Source organism: Rhinolophus ferrumequinum, chromosome 4 (genome assembly GCF_004115265.2).
Source record: "Rhinolophus ferrumequinum isolate MPI-CBG mRhiFer1 chromosome 4, mRhiFer1_v1.p, whole genome shotgun sequence".
Taxonomy (NCBI): Eukaryota; Metazoa; Chordata; class Mammalia; order Chiroptera; family Rhinolophidae; genus Rhinolophus; species Rhinolophus ferrumequinum.
Genome location: NC_046287.1, coordinates 61,073,594 through 61,088,487, shown reverse-complemented (window position 1 = coordinate 61,088,487; position 14,894 = coordinate 61,073,594). Strand labels below are relative to the sequence as shown.

Below are 14,894 nucleotides of genomic sequence, written 5' to 3'. Positions count from 1 at the left end.
CCATGCTAGGAAGTAGAGCTGCAGGGCTCCTTCCTCCGGCCCCAAAAAACCAGGATGGTTTCCAGCAGGACCCAGTAAGCACACAAGGGCTAGAGCAGTAAGCTCTTTCCCTCTTAGCTTCGAACAGAACTTCTCCCAGTGTTCTGAGGGAAGCCTGGGGATCTGTGAGCCTCCTCAAACACCACCAGATGGGAGTGATGGGGGAGGGGGGCAGGTGGAGTGCAGATGGAGCAGGGCTGTGTGTCCCCTCTAGTTCCAGCAGAGACACTTTGCTTTTATCTGTCTTATACATTGGAGTCTCTTACAATACTTTTTGAAGAAAGAGCCACACACTGAAAAGTTGAAAATCACTAGCTAGCAGGATTCATTTATTTATTGAAACTTACTGTGTACAGATATTGTTCTAGGTACTGGGGATATAGCAGTAAAACAAATAGACAAACATCCCCAAAGATCATTTTGGCTGTTGCCTGGAGAATAGATTTAGAAAAGGGGGCAAGTATGGAAGCAGGGAGGCCTGTTAGCAGGCCATGGCAATAACCCAGGTGAGAGATGCTGGTGGCTTGGCCCATGGGCGTCGCAGTAGAGGTGATGGGAAGTAGTCAGAATCCGAATTTATTTTGAAGTAGAGCCAACAGGATTTCCTGATGTATTGGATGTGAAATGTGAGAGAAAGAGGAAGCAGAGGATGACTCCAAGTTTTTTGATGGAACAGACAGAAGGATGAAGTTGCCATAAAATGAGATGGAGAAGACTGTGGGAAGGTCAGGTTTGGGGGAAAAATTATAAGATAAGTTTGGGGATATATCAAGTTCTAGATGCCTATTGGATATCCGAATGGAGATATAAGTGGACTGGTGGATATACAAGTCAAGAGTTCAGGAGAAAGGTCTGAGCTAGAGATGTAAATTTGGAAGTCATCGGCAAATATATTTCAAGCCATAAGACTGGATGAGATCACAGTGGTGTAGACAGAAAAGTGAAGAGGTTCACGATATGATCTAGCAATTCTACTTCCAGCCATATACCCAAAAGAATTGAAAGCAGGGTCTCAAAGAGATATTTGCAAATCCATGTTCATAGCAGCATTATTCACAATTGCCAAGAGGTGCAAGCAACCCAAGTGTCCATTGATGGATGAGTGGATAAACAAAATGTGGTCTATCCACACAATGGAATATTATTCAGCCTTAAAAAGGAAGGAAATCCTGTCACACACTACAACACAGATGAACTTAGAGGACATTAAGTAAAACGAAATAGGCCAGTTACAAAAGATAAATACTGTTTGATTTCGCTTATATGAGGTACCTAGAGGAGTCTTATTCATAGAAACAGCAAGTAGAATTGTAGCTGCCAGGGGCAGGGGGAAGGGGAAATGGGGAGTTGTTGTTTGATGGATATAGAGTTTCAGTCTTGCAAGATGAAAAGAGTTTTGGAGATTGCTTACACCACAATGTGAATGTACTTAACACTACGGAACTATACAGTTAAAAATTGTTAAGGTGGTAAATTTTATGTGGTATATATTTTACCACAGCTAGAAATATTTTTTAGGTTAAAATAAACAAACACTGTTTTTTTTTTTAAAAGTGAAGAGGTCCAAGTTAGAGCCCTGGGGACCTCCACTGGGCGGAGGGCAGGGAGCTGGGGAGGAAGCAGAAAAGGTGATGACAGGGAGCATGGAATGAGGAAGGAGGAAAACCAGGAGAGTGTGGTGTCTGGACGCCAAGTGAAGAAAGTACATTAAGGTGAAGGGGGTGATTGACTACATTAAATGCTTTTGAGGGTCAAGAATGGGAAACACTGGATTGAACAATGTGGGGGCCATTGATGACCTTGGCAAGAATAGTCTCAGTGGAGAGGTGGGGACGAAAGCTGGAATGAATGGTTGGAGAGAGACTGAGAAAAGAATTGGGGACAATGACTATAGCTAACTTTCTAGTTGTGTTCTCAAGGGGAGCACAGAAGTGGGGTCAAAGAGGTTTATCTGTTTTGTTGTAAGATAGGTGAAATAACAGTATGTTTGTACGGTGATGGGAATGAGACAGCAAAGGAGAAACGTTAATGATGCAGGAGGGGAAGGGGAAGTTGCTAGAGGGATGCTGTCGAACAGGCAAGAGGGGATGCAGTCTAGTGCATGGATGGAGAGAAATACCACTCCCCTGTGGTTCCAAAGCTTCTCGTGATCCTAAACTGCCTTTCCAGATTCATTCTCATTGCTTCATTTCACTCACATTTGAGAGACACTTTGTCCTCTTCCCTGAATGAGCCGCCAACTTCCCCGCTTCTGGACCTTTGCTTATGTTGTTTCCTCCACTGGGAGTATCCTTGCCTCACTGTGGCACATCTAACTCATGCCCTCAAAAGGTCTGCAAACTGCTACCTTCTTCTCAAAGGCTTCCCATCACCACTCCAAGGAGAGGGAGTTCTTCATGACTTCTTGGTTTCCTTTTTAACCTTGAATTGCTGTCTTAACTCCCTTTCTGGGTGGAAAGTACCCAAGGGAGGGATTCACACCTGCTGCTTCATCATCACCATCATCTTGCTGATGCTACTGAGAGCAGCACTAGGCTAAGTGCACTGTCTCATTTAACGAGACTGAAGTTTAAGTTTACAAAGGAGCAAACAGGGGCCTGGAATAATGGAGTCACAGAGACAGAAGTGATTCATAGGGGGATCAGTATGACCTTCGATACTGCCTCTGCACTCATCACTCATTCCTGCTGCTCAGGACCTGGCTCAGAGCGATGGGCGATAAACCCTTCCTCCTTCGATATACAGATAGACCTAGACAAATAAATAAAGCCTGTACCAGGATGGATGGCTCCCCACCTGTAACTTATTGTGCCTGTTGGCTGAACCCTTTCTTTAAAGCAGGGGAAGAACAAGATACCACAGCCTGGCCTGCTGTGGAAACCACGGACCCCGCTGTATGTAAGGAGTGGGTGGCACAAAGCGGAAGAGAAGCAGGGATCCTGCCTGGTTCAGCAATAAATGCTCCCCATGAAGAAGAAAACTACCAGAGAAATGCTCTCTGAGGAAGAGGAGGGGGAGCAGGAGGAAAAGGGGTGGGGGAGGAGGGCTACAGGAAGGAAGAGGAGAATGAGGGGGAAAAAGAGGAGAAAAAGAAGAAAAAGGGAGGAGGAGGAAGAGAGACTCGGACAACAAGGGAAAGTGGGGTATGGAATGTGGAAGGAGACGGCAAACGGGGGGAGGGGAAAGACAGTTCCTTGGGCCCTCAGCTTGTGGACTCTGGGTGGGCTGTTATTGTGTTTACAAGCCTGTGGGGTGCTCCACCAGGCACTCACTCCTACAGGAGTGAGAGCCTCCGTTTCTCAAATCTGTGTCCTGTTCTAAAGAAAAGCGGCATGATCACTTTTCCTGGCAAGCAGAAAGGACACCTCTCCATCCTGCAAAGGTCGTGCTGTGTGCCGGCCAGCAAGTTGAATGGAGCCAGGCAGGGGCAGAGCCCGTGCATCCGGCCTGTGGGGAGCGAGCTCCTCAGAGGAGGCTAGCCTTGGCCAAAGTTATCACTGCCTCACACGGTCCTGCTTTCACAGGGCTTCATCCAGTATGTGCTTGGTGTAGTCTTAACAGCTATCACGTCTTTAAAAGTCGTGAAATGATGCCATTTTGGAGAATGTGCTCATGTGGAACACGTTTTTCCCCCCTGGCAGCCCACTCCAATGAGGGTGTCTTTTGATAGAAGTACTTTAATACATGGGCTTCTCAAGCTGTTACTGGAGAGCACCTTGCGGCTGGGGAAAAAGCTGGTAAGGCACCAAATTGTGCGTGTGTGTCAGGGGGAAGGGGGAGTGGGAGAACAGTACAGAATGTGAGGCCAGAAGGAGCAGGAGTTGTGCCAGGAACCACAGCCCAGCTCCAGAACACACCCAAATCTAAAGACTCCAAGGCTCTTTGGACAGCTCTGGCTGCTCTAGAGGCAAGAGCTTCGTCAGCATACTCAGGATTCAGGTGAGAGGGCGTGGCCTTGGTTCTGGTCCAGGAATACTCTGGGGCCCCCTGGAATGGAGCGGGCCTCCTGAGTGAGCCCCTCCTTAGCACTCTGGTCTCTGAGGTGTGGGGAGTTGAAGTAGCCAAGGCTTGTTTAAATTAAGCCCTAGGGGAAAACAACCTGATTCTACTCTACCCTTAGGCCCATAGACTGAGGCAGTGAAAGGGGTGGGAGTGTCCGAGGGCAGGGCCACTGCCTTTTACACAGAGGATTTAATTTCAGGTCTGAGCCATTAAGGGAATGCCGTGGAGAAAAAAGAGTTTGGCAGGTTTTTAAAGAGCTAAAATAATAGGCCATCTACGCCAATAGCTCATTAGCTCAAGCCTGATGCTGCAGTGTAGACAGACAGCCTCACACCCTGGGCAGAGGGTGCCCCGGTTTCTGCTGCCAGCTGGGAAGGAATGCCTACAGACGGGCTTGTCTTGGCAGCTGGCTTCTCAACCAGCCTAAGAGACGAAGTAGACAGCCATTCATCTGGACGACAGGCACCTCGGCACTGAAATGCCTCCAGTTTTCACACTCTTAGCTTCCAACTACCCAGTGGAAAAGCAGAAGAAATAGAAAGGGGAGGAACCCTGGCTGGAGATTGAGATCCTGTCCCTTCAGACAAGAATAAGAGCCTTCGAAAATGACTGTATTCATAACTGAAGGAGATCTTCATGGGGCCGGAAGTCTTGCCATTAGCAAACGTGCCTATCAGGTTTACCCGCCCGTCTTCCCACCTTCCCATTATAAAGAACTCGGCATTTAGATCAGAAGTCCTGTTCTGGCTGTTTACTGGAAGTGTGACCTTAGGATGGCCAGTTGGCCTTTCTGAACCTCAGTATCTCATCTTTATATAGAGATTGTTGTGATTTAATGAGCTCATGTGAATAAAAGTGCTTTATAAATAAGGAATCAATAAATAAGGAAATTATAAAGTGTGGGTAAAGTTCAAAATTAGTCATGTGGAGGGGCTCATAAAATCTTTAATCATGTCTAGCCACCAGGACTATTTTATGAGTCAGAAGTGGAGAAGACATCTGACAAAGGACTCATCTTCATAACATACAAAGAATTCCTACAACTCAATAAGATAAAGAAAGACACCAATAAAAAAAGAACTTGGCAAATGACTGGAATAGGGACTTCAGAAGAGATGATCTCTAAATAGATAAAGAGCAAATGATAAGGCGTTTATCGATGAGGCGACTGGATATAGCTCGGATCCCCTTTCAGGACGAAAGCGCTTATTCCCCTAACTCCTGGGAGTGCTGCTCTCCGCTGTGTCTCTCTTTGGGAATTGCCTTTGGCAGAGAGTTTTTACCCAAAGTCATATTCCTCCCCAGGTACAGCTCACATCCAGTGATTGGCCAGTCCTGGGTACGAAGGCCTCGCTGGCCCCTTGGTCTCAAGGCAGGACAACTTTGCAGGCTCATGCAGGCTCCCGAGCTGCCCTTGGGATCAGCTGAAGTCTATGGTGGTGGGTGGTCAATCCTGCTGCCTTCCCTCTCCCACAGGGCCTTCTCTAATAAAGCCCCTGCGTGTGAATCTCCACTTCAGGCTCTTTCAGTCTCAGGAACCTGACCAGAGACAGAACTCAACTTTTGAACTGGTCATCAGGAAAATGGAAATTCAAACCACCATGTGGCTAAAATTAAAATATTGACAATACAAAGTGTAGGTGAGGATGAGAAGCTGTGGGGGTGTAAACTGATGCAAGTACTTTGTTAAACTGGCATTATCTACTAGAGTTAAAAATACAGACACGCTATGGCTCAGAAATTCCACTCTTGGGTATATACCCAACTGAAATGTGAGCATATGTTCACTAAAAGACCTGTATAAGAATATTCATAGCAGCAATATTTGCAATAGCCCCCAAATGGAAATAACACAAATGCTCATCAACAGTAGAATTGATAAATGAATTGTGGTATATTTACACAATGTAATAAAAAAGAACAAATTGCTATGAAATCAGATGAACCTAAGTATCAGAGACAAGAAGCCAGACACAAAAGAGGACCAATGATATGATTCTGTTTGTTTATGCAAACTTCAAAGATTGGCTAAATTAATTTACAATGCTAGGAGTTAGCATAGTGGTAACTTTTAGGGAGGGTGGTAGTAACTGGGAGGGGGCTCTAGGGGAGCTAGGATGCTGGGGTACTAGTAATTTTCATAATTTATTTGGGAGCTCACTTTGTAAAAATTCATTTGGCTTTAATATATATGTGTTATGCTTCAATTAGAGAGATCCAATGATAAAGAGAAATTAGCTATCAAGTCATGAAAAGACACAAAAGAACCTTAAATGCTTATTGCTAAATAGAAGAAGCCAGTCTGACAAGCCTGCATGCTGTATGATTCCAATTGTATGACATTTTGGAAAAGGCAAAACTATAGAAATATAAAAAAAATCATTTGTGGCCAGCAGTTGGGGTGAGAGAATAGATGAATCGGTGAAACAGGATTTTCAGGGCAGTGAAACTACTCTGTATGAAGCTGCAATGGTGGATACATGTCATATGCGTTCGTTGAAACCCATAGAATGCACAATACCAAGAGTGAATATATTAATAATAGGGGAACTGGGGTGGTGGATGAAAGGGTATAAGGGAACTCTGCACTTTCTGCTCAATTTTTCTATAAACTTAAAACAGCTCAAAAATAAATAAAGCTTATTAATTTGAAAGCAAAACAAAACAAAAACAAAAAGAGAGAGAGGCCAGAGAAGTGAAGTAACATACTCAGGTCTCCACAGATACCCAGGAAAAGGTAGAATTAGGATGTGAATCTAGTCCGTCTTATTCCCATGCTCCGTGTTCTTTCTGCCAGTCACTATTTTGGGTGCTCTCTTAGGTCTGCCTTCTCTGTATTCTGAACCTTCTTTTAATATGATGATTCTGCACCCAGTTCCATTATGTGGGTTTTTTTCTCCACACTGAGCAATTCTTGGACAAGAATTCAACTTAATTCTGACACTTCCTAGAAATAGCGTCAGATCCCACAGGTTATGGGCTAAGTCCTACAAGACTGCCCCCAACCCCCACTTCAGATGCCAATCATAAGTCAAGGTTGTCACCTGTGCTTCTGACAGACCACCGATATATAGTGTTTCCCAGAAAATAAGACCGAGCCTGACAATTAGCTCTAATGCATCTTTTGGAGCAAAACTTAATGTAACACCCGGTCTTATTTTACTATAATATACAATCGGGATTTATAAAATATAACACAATATGATATGATATGATATGATATGATATGATATGATATGATATAATATAATATAATATAATATAATATAATATAATACAATACAGGGTCTTATATTAATTTTTGCTCCAAAAGATGCATTAGAGCTAATTGTCCGGCTAGGTCTTATTTTCAGGGAAACACGGCATTAGAGGGTCCCATGACCCCTTCCTTGGGTTTAATTACAGAGTGGCTCACAGAACTCAGAGACACATTTTACTTACTAGATTACTGGTTTATTAGAAAAGGATATAACTCAGGAACAGCCATATGTAAGAGACGTACAGGGCAAGGTATATGGGAAAGGGCGCGGAGCTTCCCTGCCCTCTCATTTTCCGCACATCTCCGTGTGTTCACCAACTCAGAAGCTCTCTGAACCCTGTCCTTTTGGGATTTTTATGGAGGCTTCATTACATAGGCACGATTGATTAAATCATGGCCATTGGTGATTGAACTCAGTCTCCAGGCCCCCTCCCCTCCCTGAAGGTGGTGGGAGTACTTACAGTTCCAGCCTCTAATCACCTGGTTGCTTCTTCTGTTGACCAACTCCCATCCTTAGATGACCTACCGACTTTCCACAAGTCACCTCATGAACATAGCAAAAGACACCTTTACCTACTCTCACCACTTAAATTATTCAAGGGTCTAAGAACTCTATGCCAGGAAATGGGACAAAGATCAAATATATATTTCTTATTAGAAATCACAACATCACAAATATTTATCCTCAAATTGTTGAAAATTAGAAAGTAATGATACCAGCGTATTAATGAAAAGTAATAGCAGTTAAGAATTGTTTCTCTCCAGGGGATTTTCATTTGAGCCCAAAGGAATGAGGCAGGAAGAAGGGCCATACTTGTGAGAAAAGGAGGAAGCCTACTCCAGCTACACCCCCTGCCCCCAGTCGTCTCACTATCCTAGGGCATTACTAGAAGCTGGCAGACCTACACATTTTTAGATATTTAGTGATCTCTAAATAGTCTCCCTGCTTCCCTCACCATCATAGCAAAAGCCTCTGCAGATGGAAGGGAGGAAAGGAAGGAGGCAGTCAGGGTACGGTGTGCGAAGCTATTTTTGGCCTCAGAATCACAAGCTCTTGAGGTAATAGTTATTTGGGATTGATCCCGGTCATAGGAAAGTCACTGCACTCATTTCTGAAGTTTGAAACACACTCAATTGATAATCAGCCAGGACATACAAAGTATCTGACATTGTACCTGGCAAACAAAGAACCCTCAATAAATACCAAATTTCCTTTTCTCACTAGGGTGCAGCACTGTTGAGCATCCTATGGGGAAATATAAAGAAATATAAGGCACTGTCCCAGCCTTTAAATTGCTTAGTGACTTTACCATATTCAGCTATAAATTGAACCCACCAGAACGAAGAAGAAAGCACCCAAGTCCCTTCGCGCTAAGCCAGTGCCCCTTTGCAAGCGGAAGGTAGAGGCATCAGTCTCAGCCTGATAAGCCCCTGGCCCTCTCTTCCCACCGCCAAGTTTAATCTGTTTAATTATTTCTTCATGTGTGCTCTAGAGAGCCTGTTATTTTTATGGGTCTGTGTCTATTAATTTTTCTTCCCCAACCTTCCCTCTTTCAGCACGACCAGAGCAGAGCAGACAGAGGGTTGGAGTCAGGCTCCAGTGATCAGAGATTACATAGATATATAGAGATGAGAGGAAGCAAGCAAGAAAATATGGTTACCTCTGAGGCTGCAGAGAAGCTGTTAAGTGCTGGAGATTTAAAGCTTCATTCGCCTCTGTGCTAACTTCAAGCTGTTCTAAGCCCAGTCTCCCAGAAGGCAAAACTCAGACCAGCTGCAAGAGAAAGGATATTACTCCCTCTGGAGCCTTGGGTCTGATTTAGAGGGTGCTTAGATGAGACAAGAGGGAAGGAAGGAGTAGAACAATCAGAGTTTTATTTCGGAGGAAACTTTCTCTGCTGAAGTAAAGGCTAAGGACAGAAAGAAAACGCGCATCAGTCATTTGTCACGGATACAATGGATGAGATGAGAATTGGGGCCTCAATTAGAGCAGGAAAAAGTCAGGTTTAATCTAAGGAAGCACTCCTCACCTACAAGAGTGATTACATAGTAGCAGGACTATCAGAAGACAGGGTAGAATAATTGTCGCAGTAAGATCTGGATATTTACCTGTCCAGGAGCAAGAGGCTGGACCTAATGACTGCATAAGGTAATTTCCCATTCTTTTTGTTTGTTTTAAGAGCCTTTGGTTGGGCCATCCTGGAGCAAGGCAAATTAGGTCTCCAAATGGGACTGAATTGGTGGAGGTGGCCATAAGGATGATAGCCACAGAGTTGGGGCATGTACCTACCTAGTACCCCTATTAAAGCAAGCAGAAATAACTTTGAGGATCTTGTTGAAAAAGCCTGAATCTGGAAAAGGAGTAGCAGAGAAAATGCTTTTTAAAGTGGCAGTTGGGCTGCAGTGTGAAAGCTGAGGAGGGGTAAGGCTAAAAAGAACTTCCCCATGCATTGGGAAACCCACAGAATTGCAAAGATCATACTGAGTAATCTTTCACATGAGGGCGATTGGGGCTGAACTTGGGCCTGACAATGGATCCCAAAGATAAGCTTTAGGAATCTGAGTGGCAACCTCTGACTGCTGGTGGGGAGGTGACAAAAGCTTTTCGAGCAGTTCTCTGGGACAGCTCTACAACTGGTTAGTGCTCAGGCCTAAAGATCTACATGTAGAGAGTTGCCTTTTTTTTCCCTTTCAAATGTGTGTGATTGGATAAAAGAGAAAATGCTACATTTTCCTCAAAGAAATGTCTGGCCTACAGATCAAGATGGAGCTTCCCTTTAGGAATGAAACTTTACGGGGAACAACTGGTCATGTGCCCAGTAGCCTGCGGAATCATGGGCATACTTCGCATCCTGGAGCCATGCTGGTGGCCTGCGTGCATCATGGGAATTTCTCTGAAGGGCCCTGCCTTGGCAACAGGGGAGTTCGAAGCTTGTTTTTAGGTTTCTCTCTTCACCCAATATCTTTCTAGCCACCGACCCTTTTCTCCATTCTTCTGGGTCTTTTCTATCAATGTTTTGTCTTCCCAACTAAGGGGTGGTTGAGAGGCAATGAGAAAAACATTTATCGAGCCCTATTTGTCCAGCAAGCATGAACTGTCCATCATGTGACTCCCTTATGCCTTGGCTGCCAGAAAAGCATAGACCAAATTTGTTGCTAAAATACCTGAAACAGAACATTCTCGGTGCCAGAAACCATCAATTCCTTCTGATTCCTTCAGATGGACTCCATTTAAACTGATCCTGAACTATATTCTTTAGAGGCACCTTGAGTCACATTGAAAGTAAGTTGAGCACAAGATTAAATCAATTACACATTAAATTTCATGTTCTGGACAATGCTAAGCAAGTGATTGAGACCTCCCTCCCCCCCAGACACACACCAAAAAATACACAAAACATGGTGCATCATCCCTTCAAAACACACAAGTAGGGAGACAAGATGCACTCAAAGAAGAGAGCTGCATCTCAAGGTGGTTTGGCCCTATGTGGTCAGGGCTGGAATTGAATGAAAGATAGTTCAGACTTTGCTCTTTTACTGTCCTTCCAGGCAGAGCTTGTCCATGGGCCTAGCCATGTTTTCTTGCTGCGAGTTAGGGTTTCTCTTCTCTTAGTCATTCTACCGAGAAGGAAGCTCTGGTCCAGAGAAGAAAGGTGATCTGCCTAAGCTCACAGAGCAAGTCATTGGATGAAAAATGCCAGAGAAATCATGCAGAATACTAGGACTTCAGAGAAGGCAGAGAGTCCTTTGCACAGGATAAGAGGATATGGCACCCACAATCCCATTCAGGTGTCTTTCAAGCCCCCCAAGGAATCTAATGGCAGAATTGAGGAGAACAGATTGTTTTGAGAAGGGAAGGCCTTCCTGGATCCCCTCAGATTGCTTGATGATGTAAGCCCGGCCTGAGTACTTAGTCTGCAGTTCAAGTACTTTGTTTCCATGATATGGGAAGCTTCACCTATAGGAGAGCACAGTTAATGGAGGAGGAGTGAGTTTGGAGAGAGGCATTTTATAGGGAACACAAGAGGTCCACTTGAGGAAGAAGATTGGTTCAAGGAGGGAAGAAAGAAGCACGATGCTTAAATATCAAAGCTCGACAAATGGAAGTGGAGAGACATGAACTTCCCCCTTGATGCCTCTCTGGGTTTAGAGGGAAATCTTCCTGGAGAGCTTAGTTCCTCTCAGCTAAGACAATGATTGCATAACCTCTCATTTTCAGCCAACTAATGGGCTACATGAAGAGCCTTTTTTAAATTAGCTTTTTATGAGAAGATGATATAGTCCTGACTCTTTAGTAGTTAGTCAAATTGTCAAGTTGCTCATAAACCAAGACAAATTAGAAATGACCATCCTCTCTTCTAAAGGAGTCAGGCATGTCTAGTGATGATTGTTTTTAGAGTGTTTGGACAGGAAGGAGGGTGGCTGTGGATATAGTAGAGGTGAGCAGATTGTTCCCCAGAGCTTATGCACTTTTAATTCAACAGCTCCAAGGATGGAGGAATTATTCAATTCTGGTCTCAGTAGCAAAAGGCCAAAAGCAGAAGCCAGGAGTTATGATTTAATGGAGCTTAATTATTATTTCCATTTGAAGAAGATTTTCTAGGTCATTAATCTGCAATCTTCCTATTGCAACTGATTCCTCTCTGGAAGAAGGGGAGAAAATTTCTTTTTTCATTTGAATGAGTAAAGCAAAGGGATTTTAGGAATTTATTGTCCAAAGTTCTTTGCTATGAGGATATCTTAGAGCTCCATGAATTCAGGACAGACTAGGGCTGGAATTTGGGGTTTAATCAGAAATGATATGCTTATTTGAGCTCACAGGTGGTTTCTAAATGAATTATATAATGTAAGAACTAACAGATCTTAGAGATCAATTCATCTAAGTACCTCATTTTAGAGATAAAGGTTAGAGAGGGAAATATACCTGCCCACCACAGAGAAGAGCAGCAGAAACCCACTGGAACTCTGGGTCTGCTGACTCCCATTCCCTTCTTATCTTGTAATATGATCTTCCTCCCATTGAAGTTAGACATCCTTTTTGGCTGGGCGATCCCACCAGGGAGGCACACTTTCTTTCTCTTTTGATAGTTCCCTTCTTCCATTTCCTCCCCTTTATTTCTAGATTCTACCCGTCTACATTCTTATCTATCCCATATAGCAAGGCTAGAGCTGGGTGCTTTGCATCCTTATCAGTGCACAAAGAAGGACAAAACCCAAGAGACGCCATCTATGGCTGGGATGCCTAGTCTTTCCCAAGACTTGCTACAATGGCTTGTCTTGATTTCAGAAATACTGGACACTCACAAAGGCTAAATCCTGCTCCTATGCATGCTTCCTTTCTTACTCTGCTCTTTCTCCACATCATTTATGTATCCATGTTGTTTCAGTGCTGGACAGGTGAAACACTGAAGGATGGAGACTACTGACTTTAAACTCCAGAACAGTGGTAAAGAAAAGCTGTTCTGCTAGAATCTACCTCGTCTCAGGAAAGCGAACCCATTCTGTCCTTTACCAGGAAGAGGACACTAGCTACAATTTACCCTTTTACAGAGGGAGATTAGAGACACAAAGAAGGTAAGTGCAAGGTTATCAAGCAAGTTAGGCGCAGTCGTAGGAATAATATTAGACTCCTTGACTTGTAATCTTGTTCTTATTCCACTGCACTCACTTTTTAAAGATTGCATATCAATGCACTACAGTAGATAGGATTCCAAATGAATGGACTCTTCCATTGATAGAATTCTTCAAGTATTATCATCACTCATTTACTGGATTTTTACAGCTATCTTTCCAGAAAGTTCAAGACATATTAGACATAGACATTGAGTCTTGTCTTGAAAGGTAAAGTAGAAGACCAAAAAAAAAAAATTATGTGGAAAGAACAGGTGATAAGAAAACCCTAATTCATGCTTTTATTTGACGAGTGTTTATAGATGGCTTGCTCTACTTCAACACGCAAGGCTGCCTGCTGAAGTAGATGAAATATAAGAAAAATGTAAACCAGTATTTCCTCTCCATGGGCTTATAATTAATTACAACACATAGAAGTAAAGGTCAGGGGAGGCTTGAGTGGTCAGGAAGGACTTCACAGATGAAAATAAACTTGAGGTGGACCTTGAAGGGTTGAAAAGATTTGGATTGGCATGAAGAGAATAAGGAAAGAAAGAGGATTCCAGGTAAAAGACAAGATTGTGGTTAGAATAGGTATAATTTATTTCAGCCTTGGGGAAAGAATAGAGATAGAATTTAATATTTAGGGTAGGGCTAGAGCATTGAATGCTGCGAGAAGGGGTTATGAGTGGAAGTGGGGGGAAAGATGTTTAATTTAAAACTTCCAGCAAACTGAGATCAAAAGGAAAAAGAAAATCTTTTTAGCTTAGCCTACCTCAGGTCAACGACAGATTCTGGCACACAATGATGAATGTGACCTTGCAGCCAGGGTCTTTCCAGAGACAACTGGGGCGCCTGGGGTGGTAAAGGACCCTCAGGGTCTCAGTGCCCGTGGGCATCACCGAGGGAGGGAGGGAGGGCGCCATAACTGGGTTGCCATTTTCCTGCATGTGTTTGAAATCTGGACTGACAAGACGAGCTGGATAATTTTGCTCAGTTACGTATTGAATTCTCTTCTCTGTGGTACAGGATCCCCTTGAAGCGTGACAGCTGCAATGACTTCCAGATGTTCACCTCCTCTCTTCTAGCAGACAAGGGTGGATGTGGTAAACTCCACGATGGAAACCAAAAACCCAGCCAGATGTACCATGTCAGTGTCAGCAACACACACATCTGGCTTCAATACCGGCAGCGATAACCAGAACAAATGGCTGTTATTCCCGCTGTATTCAACTTGTCAGCATTCCCCGTTAAAAGGCGGTGGGGGCGGGGACATACAGGGCTTGGGGAGCGACGTGGCAAGGCCGGGCCTGGGCGGGGTGCGGGCCGCAGGCCGGGCTGAGCTCCGCGCCTCCGGGCAGCCGGGACAAGTGTGAGCCTTGCTGGCCTTGGATGAGGAGCCCCGGCGTCCACCGGAAGACGAGGGCCACGGCAGCGTAGCTTTCCCTCCCCTCGAGGAGGGTCTCGGGCTGGCGGCCTCGCCTCTCCGCTTGCGGCAGCAGGAGCGGCCTGGCGCGGGGCCTACCCCTCCGTGGCCGCGACTTGGCCTCCCGAGCCTCCTGGGCCGGAGCGGGGCAGGGCAGGCCACGCAGGCTTCCCGGCTCGCGGCCGCCTGAGGCCCGAGAGACTCCTTCCTCGAGCGTTTGCTGTGGACCCGGGCGGGAGGCCCGACGAGGACCTGAAGGGAGGTGTTTGGAAAAACTTCGCGTGAGTTTGAAGACATCCCAAGTGAGCCGAACTGGGCCTGATGCGGCGCCCTCGTAGGCCCGGCGAGCGGCCAGGCCCGGCTCACCTCCCGGCGCCCTCGCACCAAGCCCCAGCCTCAGTGTTTCGCGGGGCAGACACGGCAGGGCCGGCTCCAGGACACGACAGTGAGCACGGAGCTGGCAGGGATACAGTGGAGCCCGGGAGCTGCTCCAGGGGGGAAGCTCTGCCCCAGCACAGGAGGAGGCGAAGGTTCCACCCTCCAGCCACAAGGCCTGGC

The 14,894-nt window shown here is 45.1% G+C and overlaps 1 long non-coding RNA gene across 1 annotated transcript in view; it reads left to right on the top strand.

Annotated features, from left to right (window-relative positions):
* LOC117021519 (uncharacterized) overlaps window positions 1-14,353 on the top strand; it is a 109,790-nt gene extending 95,437 nt beyond the window's left edge. Inside the window, exons 4-5 of the long non-coding RNA XR_004422877.1 lie at window positions 12,688-12,874; window positions 13,940-14,353. This is a non-coding gene — a long non-coding RNA (uncharacterized LOC117021519). The remainder of the gene's footprint in view (window positions 1-12,687; window positions 12,875-13,939) is intronic.
* Window positions 14,354-14,894: the final 541 nt, after the last annotated feature.